Genomic DNA, 18126 nt, shown 5'->3' on the forward strand with positions numbered 1-18126 from the left:
AAATCAGATAAAAATTTAAAATTTAACATTTTCAAAAATTTATTTACCTAGTTTGTTTTAGCTATGCATACTTTAGTCGAAGTAACTTTAAATACTGAATTTGTTGAGATATTAAATTTTAAATTTTTCAATTATTTTTTTAAACTATTTAATTAAATTATTTGATTACAGTTACAAGTTTTGTATTTTAGGTATAGTTTATATAAAAAACAATTTCAAAATGCTTCCACCAGTAGACAAGTCTAATGTAAGTTTCAGGTTTAGGTAAATTAGCTATTTAACTGTCTCTAAATGTAAATAGAATAATTTTACTTTATAAAAAATACATTACTACTATTTTATTAAATATTAACAAATTATTGACATACTACTTAAATGTTATAATCGTTCTTTATCTTTAAAAACTTTATAAACAAAAAAAATTTATTTAAATACTTTTTTTTCTCAGTTGTAAAATTGCTGTTTTCAAATATCGTTTAAATATAAACCCCTCCTGTGAAACTATATTTTAATTTAAATTTCAAAACAGAGGTCACATCATCATAACACACCGAATATAAATAAAAACGATGTTTCTGAATATTGCGATAAAATAAAAGAAGAAATTACAAACCTTCACAATCAATCTCATTCGTTAGTTGTCTTATAATATTTTTATCAGCTAGTATTTTTTGTAATTAAATATAATCCAAAAATTATAGTTAGGCTATACCGATATAAAATAATATAAAACTTATTATTTAATTAATTAAACATAAGTTTTTAAATTTAAACTTTTCTACAGACTGAAACATGAATATGAACAACTTGTTACTGATAAAACTGAAATTCAAAAGCAATGTGTTATGGTAAGAAAAAGTATATGTTTATACGTATTTCCTTCTTATTCATTTTAAAAATACTATTTTTGTATAGTTAAGACTTAAGTTTTCTTCACAGTATTACGAAATGTCGTATGGCCTCAACTTAGAAGTGCACAAAAGAGTTAGTTTTTTATTTATATTACTACTAAAGTTTCTAAACAATTACATCTTCTACTATAAATAAGTTGTTTAAAACTTAATAAAACCTTAATAAAACAGAACACCATTTATATTACGATGTTATTATTTTATTCTTAACTTATTGAAAATAGTGTTATTAACAGAGTGAAATGATAAAAAGAATGGTTAAAATAGTTCATCGATTAATACCCTTTTTACCCCCCGAGGTAAATGTTTCTTTTTATTTTATTTACTTTTCAATTGTATAACTTAACTAAAAAATCAAACTTTGTTGCCTTAAATTTTTTATTACTATTTTTGGAGTTACTTGTACTAAAAAGCAGTTTATATTCTTAAAATAGTAGTATAATGAATTAAATCATTGATAAACTATCTCTATCGTAATTTTAATTTTCTAAAAATTAACATTTACCAGTTAATTAAACACAACAAACTTGTATCTAGTGCAAAGCCGTACAACTTAATTAATCAATTGTAAAGTTATTTGTGTTAAGGTTTTAATTTTGTAATTTTTATAAAGTATCTAAAGGTTGTCTTTGGTTATTTTAACAACCTTTTAGCCAACAATTTATACTTTAATTTTGATTTAAATTTTTTTTTTCTCATTTCAACCTTGTTTGTGGTTTATTTAAACTAACTTATAATAGTTTTGACCACTGACTTGTAAATTAATTATTTAAACTACAAAAGTTTTTACGCTTTGACATTTTGGCTCAATAATAGATTGTTCAAATTTAAACCAGTTTTTAAAAAATTGGAATACCTCTTACTTAAACTATTGGTTTTACTTTTAATATATTCCAAACGTTTCTTTGATTTCAATAACAACTGCCAAACAAATTGTTATTAAAATCTATTTAACTTTAATTAATTTTAAAAAGTTAATAATATGTTTGATTGTTCATAATTACTACTCTTTAAAAACTTCGATTATTATTTTTTCAACCATTAAAAATCAGCCCGTTGTAATTTTGCTACATGAAAAGAATAATTATTATCTAATACTATTATCTAATAACTATCATATATGTTTACTTTTAAAATCTAAAAACAAACATATGTTTGTGTTTTATTTTGGGATTTTTTATTTAACGATACCTTCACTTTCATTATAAAACTAGTTTTGGTATTTTTTACAACTGTCATGAATTTTCTACAATACAAAATAGTAATAAAATTTTATTTTTATTTACAGCAACAACATCAAGCTACTATTTCTTTGGAACAAGCTAAAAATTTTGATGTTACTCAGCATTTAACTGTAAGTTAATATTGCAACATTGTATTAAGCGATAAAACAATAAAACAATATTTAAAATATCCAAAATAGCTTTTAAAATCTAATAATAATAATATCTAAAATACTTTAACGAAATAATTAAAATTTAAGCTTATTTTTACATAGTTTTTTTATTCTTCTCATATACTAAGCTGTATTAAAACTTTGTTTAAGGGTCAACAAGCAAGTTTACACCCTCAATTACCGGGAATTTCCCAAATTCAAAACCTGCCTCAGAACTTAGGACATCAATACTTGGCTTCGGCTCAGCAATCATTACAACTCGGCTTATCACAGCACCAACAATTTCTTAGTAACCCTCAATTGCTTAGTAACCCTCAATTGCTAGGCAACTCTCAATCGCTAAGTAATACTCAGCATTTTTTAAATAACCAACTTAGACCGCAGCAACTACCAGCTTTACCCCAACCCCAGGTCCCAACAAATGGACACCAACCAATAAAGGAGGAAGTAAATCAAGCCTCCACCACGGTTAGAATACTAAACATTTTATAAAAAGTTATGTAAAGTTACTTTTTTACATGCGTGGAAACATCTTACTTTGTAAAAAAATACATTAGTACGTAAAGCTAATATGTTTTTTTTTAAATTAAGATGTAAAATTAAAATATATTTGATAGTTTTAAACTTGTATTTAGGTCAAAATGGATCATTACAACCAGCAACGAGAAAACCCGATTACCATCAAAACCATTTTCAAGTTTGTTATTAAATTTTACTGTATATACTTTTAGCTAACAATTTTGTGCATAATTTACTATTCACTGAATAAATTTACAATGATTTTTATTTAATTTTAAATATTATATAAGATTATATGTTTTGATTTTTCAAAAACTATTGAAAAAATCTCAACTTCTAATGGAAAATTATAATTATAAAATTCTTCAAGATATTTTAAAGCAGAATCAGTTTCGGTCAAAGACCCCAAGCACTGAAGAGGTATATATAAGATATAAATTACTGATTTTTAACTATAAACACTATGTTTTACGAAAAATCTTACTCATATATTTTTTGCTGTTTTGTTTATCGGTTTTAGACTTACAATAATTTTAATCAAAAATATTGACTTTTATCTATTTTAAGAGATGACTTTTTAATACCTTTAACTTGAAAAAGAACAGATTAAGCTAATCATTAGTTAAGTATTATATTTTTGTTTGTACGTGAATGTATAGTTTTCAATTGACAACTACTTTAGAAAAATAATTAAGGGTAAATAAAATTGAAACAGTCTTATAAAAAACAATTTGCCTCAAAGATTTTTTTTACAAACTTCTATCTGTTTCAAAATTGTTTGCAGTTAAGTATTTCAATTTAAGGATTTCAGACGTTTTGAAAACTCCCCTCTAACTTTGTGGTTTAAAATTCACACACCACTACATTTTCCACATTTATTTATATTTAAAAAGTACAACGTGAAATTTGGTACGTTAACACGTGAACAAACTTCTGTGAACTGCTTATTTATTGTTATTTATGAAGTATGTGTCTGTAAGTTAATGGGTTAACCGTGTATAAAGCTATAAATCAATGAAATTATCCAAAATAGTTACTTGAGAACTAATAACAAACTTTAAAATGATTTGACGACATAGTTAAAATTTAATCTTATTTGCGCATACCTTGTACTTAAACTTTTTTTATATAAAATAACTTCAACTTTATGAGTAATAATTAATCGCGTTAAACTTGTTTTAAACCACTCTAATTACTATACTTTATAAAAAAAAAAGATTATTATCAGGGTCAACAAGCAAGTTTACACCCTCATGTACCAGGTATTCCCCAAATTCAAAACCTACCACCTAATTTATCAGGACATCCACAAAATCTAGGACTTCAAAATTTGGCCTCAGCACAACAATCGTTACAGCTTGCCTTATCACAACAGTTGCTTAGCAACCCACAGTTACCTCATCAGTTACTAGGCAACAACATTCGCCCCCACTTACCAGCTTTACCCCAACCCAAGATACCTCAAATACCAACAAATAGACATCAATCTATAAAAAAGGAACTAACGCCAAATAATCATCATGGTTAGTTGATTTAATGTAAAAAATAAATTTCGTATTAAACTATATATCCATTTACTTTTGTACTAACATGCATTAAGGAAAATAACAATACAAACTCATTAAAACTAAACTACTTAAATATATGTTGTTTATTCAGTAACAAAAAAATGTTAAATGAAACTTTGTTATTATTTTTAGGTAAAAATGGTTCGTTTCAACCAGTAAACAAAAAACCTAAAACTCACCAAAATTTAACACAAGTATGTTGTTAGCTTTAATTTCAGTAATATTTTTTTTAAATACATAAACCTAAAAAATAGCTCGTTTTTATTTTACCAATTGACTTGGTGTGGGCGTTATTATTATATTTTTTAAAAAAGAAGTGTATAGTGATAAATTTTATATACATTTTTTAGGAAGAAAGTTTTTTTTTTTAAACACAGCTAAGCTGTACTTCTTTTAATATATGTGTTTATGTTATAAACCTATGACTAGAGAAATAGATATCTACATACTTTATTTTTTTAAATTTTAAGAATTAATTTGTTATACTTGTAATCAAGAACTATACTTACTGGAAAACAAAGTTGTTATAGTTATTTTAAAGTTGTTAAACGTATATTTTATAAATATAAAATAAATATATAAAGAAAAACAAGAGTTATAATACATATAAAAACATTGTCCAGAAAGAAATTTTACAACAATTTATTTCAAATCGTGCATTTTTTCACAAAATTAAAGGATTTACCGAGTTGTTGCAACATGTTTGCTAACTTTGTGGTTTGAAATTCACACACCGCAATTGTTTTGAAATTTCATGGTTAACTTGAGACATATTAAATATAAAAGCTCCCTATGAAAATATGTTTAGACTTGTGTAAAGTTAATTCATAAAAAATATTTTGGTACAATGTTTTTATGGACAGATAAATAACATTAATGTTCTTTTAAGTGCTAGTGATTCTAAGTTTTTTGTTAATGTCTTTGTGCTAAAAATTATTACAAGTAGATAAGTATTACAAAAAATTTGTATCATTAAGTAAACTATTTGTAATCTAAGTATATTTTTTTATAAATAAATTAAAAATAAAAGCAAGCAAGGCTTATATATAAATCTTTATAAAAGTTAAATAAGTTATTGTAACTTAGTAAAATTTACTAGTATATTGATGATAATCAATATGTCATTTATTTTAGTATGTGGTGTACTTAAATTATCAAGTTTGTCAAACAAAGTTTATTTCTTTTATTAATAGTCAATTTAATTATTAAAATACAAACCAAGTAGAAAAATAATTTAATTAAGTTTATAGGTAAAAGTCCAAAAATGTGAGTTATTTTTTCTCTATTTCTCTACAAATATAATCTAACTGATTTTTATTTAAAAGTTTTACGTATACAAAACATTATATTAGAAAAATAGTATTATTATATGTTTAAAAAGACCACCTTTTTATTTGGTGAATTAAAATTTTAAAACAGGAGCTTATTATTTTTTAATAATTTAACAGCAACGTAAATATAAACTTAATATAAAAAATAACGTTATTTTTCTCACTATATTAAATTTTGATCGTTCCCAGAAAAAGCTATACTTTTATTTACGATAACAAACCTTTCTTGTGGTTTTGTGCAAATTGGCTTTTTATCAGCAGTCATTTTGTGGTTTTTCCGATAACATCTAGTCTTTCAAAATTAATTTTTTAAATTGCATTCTCTTTCAAGTTTTAAGAAGTGTCGCTACAAAAATTTGCATATAAATTTAAATTAATTTTTTCGATGTCTATCTTAATTCTAAAAGATAGAAAATTTCCTCAAAATATGAGTTCTTGCTAAAATTAAAATAAATTTTGCTATTTTTACAGTCAAAGCTCATAGTAGTACAAAAGTATTTTATTATTCATTTATTTTTATTGTTCAAAAGCCTTATTGTACTTATCTTTCAATCAAATATTGTATTTGTAATAAACATATGTTAGACGAAGTTTGTTAAAGTTAAAAAGACAAAAATCTCAAAGTTAACATCACTTTTTCGTTTTTTAAGTATTTTCTTTTGCCAACACCAAAAAAAGTTTAAAATTTTTAATCAGTATACTAAAGTACCATAAACAGTTTTATTCACAAACCTTTTTAATTTTTTACTTATAGCATTTGTGCGATTTTTTTTTATATTGCGTTCTACTTATTTTCTTAAGTTTTTGTTTTCACATATTTCACAAGCCTAAAAGCTTTTTAAAATAGTGTTTACATTTCCTTTAACTTTTTAACTACGTTGCTTTTTTTTTGCAACATTAAAAAAAATGTTGGATATTACTGTAATATCTACTTAATAGAACTAACTTAGTGTACATAGTATTAAATTATTCTATTTCGATGTATTGTTTTTTAAATAAGTAACAAATGTGTATTTATCTTTTAAATTATTAAAACGGAAAAATCAAAGATTAACATGTGAATATCGGATGGTTTATTTACGTTTTACACGATAAAAAATAAAATTCAACTAAACATATGTCTACATATTTACAAAAGTCAAGTGGATAACATGAAGTGCGTGTTACATGAAGTGCGTGCCTTATCTGAATAAAGTGTGTCAAATTTAGTTTTTAAAAAAAAAATTCGTAACATTTGTAACTTATCTTCACTTAGCTGAACAGAAACACTTTCTCTAATGTTAAATCTTAAACGTGATCTTAAAACCATTGAATGAGTTTTTTTTCTGGTTGTGTCTTCGTTTTATTAGAATATAGAGTATTGACTTAGACTGTTTTAGAAACTAGCTTGATAGAAACTTGGTGTTTAAGTAAACAGTTAAGTTTGATGTTTTAATTGTTCATTTTATTTTTTATAGTAGACAGTCTGTGGTAAAGTTTATATGTTTGTGACATGCTATTAAATGTCATTGAATTCACGTTTATGTGCTTTTTGTGATTTACATTTTTCGAGGTTTCGGGCATTGTACTTAAACTGAACTTCTTTGAGCTTATATTAAGTAGAAGGTTTTTAAAGATTTTTGTCCAAAATTAATAGATTAAACTTTTTAATAAGTTCAAAGTTTCTACTACAACAAGATGTTTAAGTTGTGATAGCTTAATTTTTCAATTTATCCTTCTTTTAGTTAAAGATAAACACAGATAAAGGCTAAATTAAATTTACATTAGAGTACCGTTTTTTGTCTGATTTATAGTATTTTAAATACAAATAGAAATATGGCATTAAAAAATACTTTTATATTTTATAAATCTTGTCTTGATGCGTGTTTAAGTTTATTTTTGTAAAATATATTACATTACAAATTTACAAACTTTACTTTTTTATTTTAGAATGAAACACCAACTAATGGTATCATGAGTGAAGAAATACACCAAAAAGTGATATTTCAAACTAATAGGCATAAAAAAGTAAATGGTGATTACAATGGTCATCATCATGAAAAAAATATTTATGTAAAGAAAAGAAAACTAAACTCAAGTGAAGTGTGTAACATATTATACTATAAATTAAAGCAAGATTGAAAAACTAACAATGTGTGTTTTGGATATTTTAAATACCTTAATTTATATAAGGCAGAATCATGTTTTGTTTAAAACTTATTTTTATTAAATCTTACAAAAGCTTTTATGTGTTCACACTTTTATGATTTTACGGTTTATGTTTTAGATTTCAAAAAAAAACGTTAGAATTTACAAAAAGTTTAAAATACACCAAAGTACATTTATAACGAATTATAAAAACTGCATATGCTATTAACCATGCATAAAAGTCTAACAAATACATAAAATATCTCTTTTAGAGCTTACCGTTCTATCTATTTTCAAACGTTTACTCTAAAATAAATTATACTGTTTATTTAACCTTAACTATGTACAGTGTATATAAAACTTTGTTTAAATTTTGCACAACTTTAACTTGTTAACTAGTACAATTTAGTATTAAATAAATTTTAATTTGTTCCGTGCAAACTTTATAATACTGTTTAAGATCTAAAACTTTAACCGTTATAATTATTTAAAAATTTAAAAATTAAGGTTTTTTTTTTGTACCACAAAGACTTCAATGCAAAAAGTTATCATGAAGTTGTTGTCGATTTCTTTAAAGTGATACAAGTTGATAAAGAAATTTTTTTTTATATAAGAGATGTTAAATAAAAATTACAATCTATTTACGTATTAAATGTACAAGAGCTTCGACAGTTAAAAAAGTCATGGATTCAAATTTTTACTAATTTTTTTAACCGGTTTTAAAACAGCGAGTAATAAGTGCGCCAAAAAGTACAAGCACCGACATCTCTGTGTGTTTTTTCTTTCATCTTCACGCGTTTTGTAATTATGACGTCAGAACTCAATGCTGGTTTTTGTAAAGAGGAAATTTGATAGAGAATGCGATAAGTGAAAAATTTAAGAAAAAATCTTAATATTTTTAGTTTTTATTTATTTACTTATTGTAAAATTTTGTATACAAAACAAAGAAATTATAAATATATAAATATATTTATTATAACTATTTAAATATTTATATTTATTTATTAATTACTTATATAAATAAGTTTATTATAAATAAAAAAATGTTTATTACCTAAACATTTTTTACATACTTTAACTAGACATGAAATTTTAATGTTATAATATGATATAAAATATCTAAACACATTTTTTATTAGAAATGCATTAACAAAACACTTAGTAAAATAGTTAGCTGTATTTACATATATTTAATATTTTTCAGAACATGTTGAAGCACACATTTTGGTAAATTAATATTTTTAAAATGTTTTTTAGATAAACCAATTTATATAAATTGTTTACTAGTAATCACTATTAGTTTATCTGAAATATTATTACAAATTGTAAAGATACTTATTTTATGTTCTAGCTCTTTTTTAAGTCAATATTATTGTTATTCTTGTGTAAAATAAGCAAAATATTCAACTTAAACATAAACTAAAACATATATTGAATGTAAACAGAAACTATATACTTTAAAAAGTAAAACTTAAGCTGTAATGCGAAAACATATGCCTTAAAGTATAATACATACTGCAAACATTGTGTTTTATAAATGAACTAGATCTGATAAACTATTAATCCCCAAAACAAACTTCAACAGTTTTATAAGCCTCAAAATGTTAAACCTTCAAAAAAAAAAAGATTATAACTTGTTTAAACTTTGGTAATAGAGCATTGAATTTAAATTATAATAAATATGCATTCTTTTTATAAAGATACAACAAGAAAACCAACTAAATGGTCATCATAAAAATGGGACTTTAGAGAATAGTCCTAACTTCGATAACTTTCTAAACAACGGAAACAAAGTCGCGTTAGTTTTAGTTACTATGATATTCAGAGTTGAAAAAGCTAATATAATTCTAATTATTCTTCAAATAGTTTTAAAAACTCTCAAATTAATAATTGTCAAAATTAGTTTTTTTTAACAGGATAAAAGCAGAACCAATTAAGTGCAATACGAATAACAATGGTCACTTACAAGATGACAAAAAAGTAGTCAACAATCCTATAAACTGATTTAAACAAAATACAGGTATGTATTGAGACATTAAATGTAAAATTGTTAGATTAGCGTTTTGTAATATCTGAAACGTTTATAACAATTAAGTAAAACTTTAAACCAAAAAGGTATCACAAACAGTGATTAGGATTTAAAATACATTAGGTTAAAAACAGCTGTTTGACACAAATCATTTTTACATACAAACAGCATTCACCGAATCAGATGTTCAAAGGCCACAGCAAATAAAAATTTATCAAGGTGAATATCCCCCTAAAAGTTTTATGTCGTCACAATCTGATAGTACGTTACAACTACCTACTTCTGTTGTAACATCGTCACAATTACGTAATCCATACGATTATTCATCACCAAATTTTGATCATGATTTGATGTCTAATATGAGGTTAGATTTACAATACTTAATAAATTATATTATTATAAAAAAAAAAATATAATAAAATTACTAGGTTTCAAAAGACTTTTTTTTTAAATCTAAAACTTGAGATGAGTTTAGCTCAACTGATTTTTTGTTTTTGTAGTAAGAGTTAATACCTAACAATTTGTCATTGACTAAATTGTCTCTTTATTCCATCACATATAAATTGTTTAAACAATCTATAGAATAACGTTAATTGTATTAATATAGTCAGAAAATGATAAATTTTATTGTAATAAAACCAATTAAAACAGTATTCTTTCTTTATTACACTATCACTCCAACGGAGCTATGAAAATCAAGTTATTTTGTGTTAGTGTAATAAAAAAATAATATTATTTAATTTGTTATTGTTATATATTCCAGTGAACTTGTTTCGCTCTGATCTTTGTTTACAAACGCTTAAATTTATATTTTCGAGTGTTTAAACTTTATTATAGCTATAGTTTGTCCTTCAACAGTTCACAACGTTTTAGTTATCATTATTCATCACTAAACTCGACAACACCTCAAAGAGTGAGAATTCCATCGAATTATATGAATGAAATGCCTGAAAAAGTAATTGAATTGTGTTCACTCAAGCATGACCAAGTTGTTTGCGCAGTTGCTATTGGTTCAAATGAACAACAGAGACCTCTAGTGTACACTGGTGGTAAAGGATGCGTTAAAGTTAGTTGAAGTAATGTGATTATTATCAAGATTTGATTTAAGCTAAAAGATGCTTTGAAATTTATACATTTTGTTCTGTATTCGTTTCTACAGAAAGTAACAACTACAGTATGGTTCAGATAATAAGTTAAACGATTTTTTTTTTTAATTTCCTTCATTGATAAGTTGATTAACCCTTGAAATCATTTGATCAAATGCTGTCAAGCAGTAACAGTTAATGATTATAAGATTTAGCTTTTTTAATAACAAAGCTTGATCTAATTCTAATAAATAATAATTAAAAATATTATTCTGGCATGCCTTTCTACAGGTAATTAGATTAAGTGGTAGATCAATTACTAGCACCATGGATTGTTGTTTTTTATGCACATTTGTAGATATTATTTTGAAATGTTTATTTTACAAACAATTTCAAGTGTAAAACTTTCACAGTTTAAGCTGTTTATGTGATCGCGACAAAGTTTTTTAATAAATACTGCTTAGTAAATACTATTAAATAAAAACAAGTTAAAATAGTTAAGTAGAAAAATTATCGTGACTTGTTTTGAATCAAAAAATTCAAAATTCTTAACTTATATAGCTTTAAGGAGACTTTAGTCTATTATTTATTTTTACAGTTTATTATCAAAAAAACAATGTTTCTCTCCGATATTAGCATATAGGAGATCACCAGTTGTTTAAAACAAAATCTGAAAAACGTTTTTGAACAAAGTAAATGGAAGTTAAGTAAAAATAATAAATAAAACTTAAAGCAAAGTATTGAACTTATGGCTTCTCAATAAAAAATTAAACTTAGTCATGCTAAACTTAGATTAAATTTAATACTAATGTTACGTTTTAAAGAATTTTCTATGTAATATAGACTAAAAAAGATAATTGATAATTAATAAGTTAAAATTGTAATAAACAAGACTCACATTGAAATTAGTCGTCAAAAAACGGAAATATAATAACAAACACAAGGTTTGCAATTGATAAGGTTTTACACAGACTGTTAAAAATTAAAGCTTAAAATTTTAACAGAGCTTTATGACGTAAATACTTGGTTGTTTAAATTAGCTTACAAATTGAACTAATATGTTTTTTATTTATAAATTTAGAAAGTTTTGCTAAATTCTCTTATAGAATGAGGTTTATGTAATTATAAGTTTCAATTTTTGATCGTATTTTGATGTAAGAAAATTTTCTATAGGCGATAAAAACTTCTTGCAAATACAAACAATTTAACTTACTAATTACTGGGTGGTAGTTTAAATTTCAAAGCAGAGTTTTTGAAAAGATGGGCAGATTGCTAACAGCACGTACCTCTTATTTAAGTTAATTTTTTTTTAACTCACTTCCAATTATTTTGATCAAAAACTTTTTCCAGATTTTGTTAAAATAAATGATGACCTCCTATATGCCAATATAGACAAGAAACGTTGTTTTGTTGATGTTAAACTGTAAAAAAAATAATAAGAAGAAAAAAAAATTAAGTTAAAAATTTAAAAAATTGCTTAAATTTGGTTAGTTTGATTATGTAACGCAACTTTTTGAATACTATTTATATATAAAAAAAAATTAAAAAGTTTTTAAACAAAAAGTTATAAGTTTTCATTTTATTTTTTTAGAGATATTTAGTTTTTATACAAATTGACAAACAACTTTCAAAATAAGTTTCACATAATTTTAATACTGTTTTTGCTAAATATTTATTCAATTTAAAAATAAAATTAAAAAAACTCGTTTTTAATTTTATTATTTACTTCAATATTCTTAAAGTTAATTAGTTACAGACTTAGTATCTAGCACAAAACTACAATTACTGTCAGTTGAAATAAAAAAGTATATTAATATCATCGAGTGCTAAGACTAGTAACTAGAATAAGAAAATAATAACAAGATTATAATATTTGTTGTACTTAGTTAATAAAAGGATTATCTTATAGCCATATAATTCGTCTGTCTTATTAGTTAACTTTATATAAAGCCTCTTAATTAATTTTCATGGTTGTCTAAGTAATTACTGATTATCAAATTACGTGGTTTACAATTAAAGATAGCATATGTTTTTACTGTTTCGTGGCTTTGAAAAAACTTAAACATATGTTTCCGGTCAATGAAATTAGGTTATGGTCAAATTGATATCTACTTTTCATTTTACTATATAGTTTCTTACAATTATTGTTTGTTATAAATATTAAACAAACAAAGTTTTAAAAATCAGCTACGGTATAATTTTAAAAAGTTTTGTGATTTTAAATTTTTTCTAAACAAGATTGAAACAGATTATGTTTACTCTTTTCTAATATGTACTAATTAATGTTATATTATATTTTTTTAAATTATTTTTTCTTAAAAGTCAGCGATGTCAATAATAAGGCTATTTTGAAGCAGTATTTTATTTAGTGTACAATGCTAAAGGTTTATTATTTTACACATAACAACTTTTTTTTAGATTTAAGTTTATGATAAAGCTTAATAACTTGGTACTAAGAACAAAAATCAATAACTTAACAACAATATTTCAAAATTTTATTTATTCTACTTAGGTATGGGATATTTCGCAATCTGTGTCAAACAATGATATATCAAAACCAGTGATGCATATTAATTGTCTTGATGACGAAAGTTACATAAGAAGCTGCAAAGTTATAAATGAGGGAAAATTCCTTTTAATTGGCGGTGAATCGTCCATGATATCTGTGTGGGATCTCAATTGTGGGGGAACCCCTAAAATAAAAGTACTTTTTTTTTGTAATACGTGATAATAACGATAATGTTTTTATAAATTCGTTTACAAGTGCTTTCGAAGTATGTTTTCGGCCTAAAGCGCTAAAACATTGAAATATATATATAAATATAAAAATAACTCTTTACAAGTATAAAAAACATTTATACTTTTTATCACTTAAACAATTGTTTACAGGCAAACTTGGAATCACCTTCAGCGGCTTGTTACGCTCTGGCAGTTTCTCAAGATTCCAAAATATGTTTCAGTTGTTGTTCAGATGGTAACATTAATATGTGGGACATCCATAATCAAAAATTTATAAAGTTAATTAAATTTGTAAACCTATCAGTGCTTTAAGTATAAACACTTACAATTTGTCTATGTTACTAATTAATTTCTAAATTTTCAAGACCTACTAGTGTCTTTATTTTACACACAATCATGTTTCTTAATTATCTGATAGAAAACAAAACACAGAAATTATTTTGATTTCAAAAAAGTATTTTTGTAATATTACTAACACTAGTATTTTTATAAAAACTTATTTACAAAGTATAAACATTTAGTAATTATACAAAAGCAATATTTATTAGAAAATTTTCTTTACTGGTTTTAAAAATATTTCTATAATGTGTATTTACTTATTTAAATACACAACACTATTTTTTATGTCTATTATTTCAGTAACGTTTAAGAATTTCGATATATATTTTTTTTATTATTGTTTTGTTTTTTTCATAATTTCACAGCTTCAATATATCAAAAAAGAAAAAGAAACTTAAATTATAACATAAGTAGAAATTGCATACAATGTTTTAATATTATCCTGTTTTTAATATTATCAAAATTTAAAAGGTTTAATGTTTATTGGACAAAAATGAGAAGTTGCTCGAAAATTTTAGGTTCAAGGACCTGGGTACACAAAAAAGCTTCTTGAAATAGTTACATAAAAATAGCTACACTATTTTGTTTAAGGAATTTAACTTTTTATTTTATATTAGATATTTTTTTTTTACAAAACAGGCAATTCGTAGGTCATACAGACGGAGCATCTTGTATTGACATTTGTGAAATGAAATTATTCACTGGTGGATTGGACAACACTGTCAGATGTTGGGATATTCGTCAAAACAAACAAACTTCCCTCATCAATTTAAACAGTCAGGTTTTCTCATTGGGGTATTCACCTAAAAATAACTGGATTGCTGTTGGGTTAGTTTGTTTGTTTTAGTTGGTTAGATTGTTTTGATTGTTTCATTTCGATAGTTATTATGTATAACTAAAATAAAAAAAGTTTTGTTGCTTTTTAAAATTACTTATGTACTTATTATTATTTGCAAAACTGTAAATGTAATGTAAAGTTAGGTATTTTTGCATTTTTTTGTTTAACTACATATCTTTTATTTGGGTAGGTGACAGAAATGCACAGCGTCACTTTAGCAGAAGATGACACTTTAGCAGGGAGTGACACTTTCACACGGCGTCACTTTAGCAGGAAGTGTCACTTTAGCACGGAGTGTCACTTTAGCACGGAGTGACACTTTTGCACGGCGTCACTTTAGTAAAATGTGACATTTTTGCGCATAGTTATTACAAATTTTTTTAAATGTTAATTTTTATAAATTTCGATTATCTAAAATTATTAACTGAACAAACAAATAATTGTGAAAATTAGATTTAATACTTTTAAAAATACTGTCTTAAAAAAATTATAAATCAAGTTTTTACTATGGGGTTAAAATGAAATAAGAAAGTTTATAATCTTTTTTTATTTCTCACTTTTAATTAAAACTTACCCTTAAAAATTATCCTGATAAAAACTGAATAAATCATTAAAAAAAAAGTTTTAACAATCCTAGAGCTTGCATTTATTGCTAGTTTTATTAAAATACTTTTTTGTCGAAAACTTTTAAGTAAAAGTATGAAAATATTTCCTCTAAAACTTTTAATTATTTCGGCTATCTTCAACAAAGTTGAGATGTTTTATGCCATCGATAATAAACAATGAACTTCACCGCAAGATCAACAACAACAGCCTCTGAGACCATCCTACGACTAGATCACAACAGCGATTTCTCGCGACCTGCCTGATGCGTCCTAATAAGGACGAAACCGGTCGTAGGATTGTCTCAGATGCTGTTGTTGATGATCTTGCGGTGAAGTTCATTGTTTATTATACATCTAAAACTAGATAAAAAATTTTAAAGCTTGTTAACTTTTAGTTTTAGTGTTCCGTAGCTCGTTTTTAGATTTTTAAACAATACAGTTCCTAATGTGATTTAAGCAACAAAAAAATGCAAAATAAATTCTGTGCTAAAATGTCACTCCGTAGTAAAATTACGCCGTGCTAGAGTGTCACTTCGTGCTAAAATGTCACTATGTGCTAAAGTGTCACCCTTGCTTTTCTGACCCAATCCCGTTTAAATTATTTTTTTAAGAATCTAGTATATTAGTACATTATTAAAAACTCATTTTTTTTCAAAAGTTAAACTTTTTTCAAATGAAAACGTTTTGTTTTTTTTTAATATCACTACAAACTGTTAAGTAGTTTGATTTTATGCATTTTTTATACTTTTATTAATAACTCTTAAATTACGAACTAGTAATTACACTATTGACTTTTTTATAACAAGAATAATCATATAATCTTTCATAACTATTTAAATACCTTGTTATTTATGTTTTACAACTTTGATAATTATCAATTTGTAACATTTGAAACTGGTTTATGCGAATTGAAACTTTACTTAAAGTTCTTTTTGAAGATTGATGGTTTACAGCCAACTAGTAATAAAAAATTCTTAATAATATTTTTAAATTTTAATATATATACTTTTTTTGTTATATTAAGATACATAAATTATTTTCTTCTTAAGTTTTACATTATTCACAATACGAAAAGTAATATTATCTATTTAAATTTAACTATGAAATAAACAAATATTTCCATAACAAAAGTTTTCAATACAGTTTAACTTCAGTTAAAATAAATAGTTTATAGCTATTTTATTTTGACTAATATATAACTTAAAAAAAGTTTTTGTTCATACGTTTTAATGATAAAAAAGAAGCTTGATTAGACTAAAGAAACTACTAATAGTTTTAGATAAATTTTATATTTTTTTCTTAACTGCATTGTGACGTAAAAACGATGCTTGTAGATTTTTCGCGCGTGACTTCTATTTATAACCTTTAAAGCTATTTAAAAGTCACAGATGTTTTTATTCTTCTTATCTCTATTTTTATAGATTTTCAAAAAAAACGTATTTAATTTTGTTTATTACCAAGTAAAGTGTTAAAATGCATTTTAACAAAAATTTTTCAATAACATTTATTAATTACTGTTGCAACTTTTGTTTCAAACATTTTTTAATAACTGGAACCATTTAAGTAGAATATAATTTTTTATATTTAAATTTAGTTAAAAGAAAATAAAAACTAATGTGATAGAAAATTACGGTTCATTGCAAGAAGGAATAAACTAGTTCTAATTAGTTTTAATAGCAGTTGTGTACTAAGTTATTACAAATAAATTATTTTAGATTAAAGTTTTACTAGACTTCTGATTAAATAAAGTTTTGAAAGTTGTAATGTTGTCTTTATTTTCTAAATAGCCTTCAACTGACATATTTCATGGTCTTTTATTTGTTGCATTTTTTTCATACATAATGTAAAATTTCATAAAAACTACTTAGAACTAATGTCTTTTTATCTTTATTATTTATAAGCTTGAATTACTTTTAATTTTACAAAAAAAAAACATACTAATTATCATTTATAGTATGGAAAACAGTAATATAGAACTGTATAATGAAGAAAATAATGAAAAATATCAAATAAAATATCATGAAAATTGCGTACTTTCGTTAAAATATTCACATTATAATGATTGGTTTATATCAACTGGTAAAGATAATATAATTAATGGTTGGAAAAGTCCTTATGGTGCAAATATTTTCAATGTAAGTTTGTTTGTAATTATTGTTCATTATTAAATCTGATTAATAAATGAAAGTTTTTTTTTTAACTACTTCATGAGCTTTTTCAGTAAATAATTTAAAAATTACATTAAATGTGTCGCAAAACAATAAAAACTCATTTTATTATTTTCATTCTTTTGTACGGTTATAATGAATTGTAAATTAGTTTGTTTTATTTATTTTCTCAAAAAGAACCTTAATCTCAAGTATGTTTTTTAGTTTCTTTTGTAGTTCATATAGAAACTATCAAAATTATTTATTTTTTTTTCACTGTAAAAAAAAAAAAACTTTGATTAATTTTATCGCTTTAAGAAGTTATTTATTTAATTTTATTCCAGTTAAAAGAAAGTTAATCAGTACTGTGTTGTGATATTTCAAAAGATGATAAATTCATAGTTTCTGGTTCAGGAGATAAACAAGCAACTGTTTATGAATGTACTTACAAATGAAAACTATTAAAAAAAATACCAGACCAAGTTATTGATT

The 18126-nt window shown here is 24.0% G+C and overlaps 1 pseudogene; it reads left to right on the plus strand.

Moving 5' to 3' along the window:
- Positions 1 to 203: 203 nt before the first annotated feature.
- LOC145847785 (transducin-like enhancer protein 4) lies at positions 204 to 18089 on the plus strand (annotated as a pseudogene).
- The last annotated feature ends 37 nt before the right edge of the window (positions 18090 to 18126 follow it).

This window comes from Thalia democratica, unplaced genomic scaffold (genome assembly GCF_965202585.1).
Source record: "Thalia democratica unplaced genomic scaffold, ktThaDemo2.hap1.1 HAP1_SCAFFOLD_1083, whole genome shotgun sequence".
In the NCBI taxonomy this organism is placed as follows: Eukaryota; Metazoa; Chordata; class Thaliacea; order Salpida; family Salpidae; genus Thalia; species Thalia democratica.